Source organism: Drosophila tropicalis, unplaced genomic scaffold (assembly GCF_018151085.1).
Source record: "Drosophila tropicalis isolate 14030-0801.00 unplaced genomic scaffold, ASM1815108v1 contig_920, whole genome shotgun sequence".
Taxonomy (NCBI): Eukaryota; Metazoa; Arthropoda; class Insecta; order Diptera; family Drosophilidae; genus Drosophila; species Drosophila tropicalis.
In genome coordinates this window covers 1-3,517 of record NW_027173421.1, presented here as the reverse complement: position 1 = coordinate 3,517, position 3,517 = coordinate 1, and the positions used below count along the sequence as shown (strand labels likewise).

The window sequence follows — 3,517 nt, the reverse complement described above, 5'->3', positions numbered from 1 at the left end:
GGACTCTAGTCGAAAAAGTAAAGTTACAAACACTTCTATATAGAGAACGAGATTCTCTTTAAAGACCCTAATTGTGAATTGATTGTAGTGCCTTCGGCAATGAAACATGAGATTATTAGACTTACGCATACCCAGGGTCATTTTTCCGTGAAGAAAACGCAAGATTTGATCGAGAAATCATACTATATTTCTGAATTGAGAGATAAGGTTATTCGTGTGGTACATAGTTTTGTGGAGTGTATTGTTGTTAACGCAAAGGCTGGCAAAAGAGAGGGATATCTAACTTCGATAGAAAAGAGTGACAAACCACTTTGTTCTTACCATATTGATCACGTCGGACCAATGAAACTTACAAATAAACGGTATAATTACTTGTTGGTTGTAATAGACGGTTTTTCTAAGTAGGTTTGGTTGTATCCCACGAGGAGCACAGGCGTAGATGAAGTGATACGGTGTTTAGAAGTTCAAGCAACAAATTTTGGGAACTCAGTACGATTGATATCTGATAGAGGCGCGGCTTTTACATCGCACATTATTGATTACCACCGGAGTACCGCGAGGAAATGGGCAGGTCGAAAGGATTCACAAGATTGCTATTCCAATGCTAGCTAAAATGAGTTTAGATAATCCAGCTTCATGGTATAAATACGTAGGGATTCGGGTCGAATGGACCGTCAGGAGGGCCGAATGTGGGAAATGGCATTGAGAGAGAGCAATCCAAAGTGATAGAAGAGAAGAGACAAACGCGTAGTGGCCGAACATTCTAGTAGTAGTAGAGAGAGCTGTTAAAGAGGCCGTGGATTATTCGCAAAGAGACTGTCAACTGAGTCGCACGTCAAGGTCCATTAGTAGTCCAGTGTTATTTCTATAAGTGTGTTTAAATCTTAACAATATATTAAACTCGATTGTCATCAAACAATTTAAATGTTAATAAATAAATAAATATAGTGACGATAGTTAAATCAACACTACATTTAGATGCTTTAGTAAATTATTCACCTGATTACATTACATTCACCTGAGTTACATATGCCTATTTGTTTGTCTGGTCACATCGGCAATCCATCTGGAACTTGTAACGGATTTGAGCACCGACTCATTCTTGGCCGCGCTAAGACGTTTCGTCTCTTTGCGTGGCAAGTGCAACAAAATCTATAGCGACAACGGAACGAATTTCATTGGAGCTAAACGCGCTGCGATGCGAACTCTACTTGCACAAGTCAGTGCAGTGGTCAACTCACGACCCTTGTGCTACAACTCGGACACAGATGTCAATTATTTGTGACCAGCACATTTCTTGATCGGCAGGCCTCTCACAACCATACCAGAGGCAGACTTAAGGCTGTCAATCACTTTTAGACGATACTCAATGGTTTCCTCCTCGGTCATATTATCCGGTTCTCCAGCATCAAAGAGCTCGTAGCATAGTGTTAGGTAAATGTAACGTTTATTTTCATCTGGTACAAGTCTAGCCACTTCCCTATATACATAGATGCATAAAAAGATTGGCACGAAAATCCATTAGGTCTTTATTGCGTGAATCTCCCGTGAGTTGTATCTCTTCGAAACGTAGTCGCAGATTATCGAGAACAACCAATTCATGGCAACTATCATTTTCCAATTGACGTTTGGCGAGTATATTATTTATGGATTTGCTTACATCATACTTAGGATTGCCCAGACAAAGTCTTAATTTGCAAAGTTGTTCGTACAGAAAGGGACGCGACTGTTCGTCCATTGCTTTCTAAGAGTTGATGGAATTTGCCATAAATAATTTGATGTAAATTTTGGGGTTTTTTTTGTTGTTTTAAAAACAAATTCTATGACCTATAACTCAAGGCACACAGATTATCTATGTATTTCGTTGAGATTTTTATATTTTCACCGTTTCACAGCGATCTAACTCAACCGCAATAATTAACCCATAAATCTGTCACAAGATTGTAGACAAGTCCTCGCCTTGGCGCATTCAGCAAAAATAGTTTACACACCTTTTGTGCTGTACTTGCAGCATTTTGCCACAACCTTTTGCAACTCTTGTGGCAACATTTCATTCATTACAAAGTGGGCGTGGGAGCCTCAGAATGTATGACCCTACTTTTAACCTCAGACGCACTCTAAAAGGAAAGAAGGAGGTTTTTTTTATTGTTCACCCAGGAAACTATGCAAAAGATAAGTGAAAAAGATTATACATGCATTGTAGTACAAAATTTACAGCCAACTTGAGAAGATGGGGAAATGCAACAAAAAAGAAACCGAAACTCAGTGACAGAAATGGCACAGAAATTTACGTGCAGACAAGTCAAACGTAACGGAACGGAAGCGGAAACGGAAATACCCATTTAAAAAGTATGCAAAAGAAAAATAATCACGATAGCGTTCATTTTTGGCAACCGACCTCAGGCCTGAGTCAACGCGATCTAACGGCACAATGTTTCGGGTCAAACGAAAAACATTTATCCTTTCTGTTTTTGTCTCGTTTTTTAGTCACTTGAAAATTAATTTTTTATAGTTGAAGATTTTTAAAGTGTAAATTAGGCCAACACTTGCAAATGAAAGGAATAACACAATAAATACTGAAGCATGCATAATTCTGGTTCAATTTAGTTATTTAAATTTGGCTTTGGATGCATAAAAGTAAAATTAGTGATCAATGTGACTATATCATTTTCAAATCTTAGTGTAGAACATTAAAATATTTGAAATTAATTTCAAATTCCTATAGCGAGTCAGTTAAAATCTCGTTCTGATACTTTTGGTTTGTATGTCTTAGCCAACCAAACTATTGCGCGCTGTTTTATGACTGAAGTTCACATTTTTCAAAAGTTCTGTTGAATTACTTCTATCGTAGCAACCGAGTCGTTTCTTCTGTCATTAGAAAAGTTAATATCCCTAAGTTGAAACTCCACAGTAGTGCAAAGTAGTTTTTATACTTTTCTAAAAAAAAAAAAAAAACCACAAACAAGTCAAAAATGTAAGCAAACAAATTTATTTAATTTTGAAAAATCCTTAAATTTAAACATTTATAGTGAGCCCAGACTTGTATATCCCTACAATATAAACAAACGAATCCTACGCACAGACTGGGTAATAAGGAAGTGAGTATATTTTTGGAAATTATCAACATGCAATTATTATAGATATACACAAAGCAATGAACAACCACTGGAACGTCAGTGACACGGAGAACTTCTGAAAGAACACGCTTTGGAGGGGGTCCTGTCCATTCCTCTTTGCAACCAACGGATCTTGGAATAATTTAGGATTCATTACGCCGACCTTTGAACATTCTTTTCGACCAATAAAAATGTTGAGTGTTTTCTTAATTGAATTGAATTGTGGGCTAAGTGCGTGTCTGCTCTAACCCAGACTTGGGTAGACACTTAAAATGTAGTTACCGATTCATGTGGATGTTGAACAAATGACTTTTAGTGAAAATGCAGAACAAAACGAAAGAAAAAAAATCTAAACCAAAGAGGGGAGAAAAAGCTAAACCATTGTGGAAAGCTCTGAAAAA

The 3,517-nt window shown here is 37.2% G+C and overlaps 1 long non-coding RNA gene across 1 annotated transcript; it reads left to right on the top strand.

The window, feature by feature from the left end:
• The first annotated feature begins 2,903 nt into the window (after positions 1-2,903).
• On the top strand, positions 2,904-3,394 carry LOC137586177 (uncharacterized). The gene is made up of 3 exons (XR_011033728.1): positions 2,904-2,974; positions 3,030-3,098; positions 3,153-3,394. It is a non-coding gene; the product is annotated as an uncharacterized lncRNA (long non-coding RNA).
• The last annotated feature ends 123 nt before the right edge of the window (positions 3,395-3,517 follow it).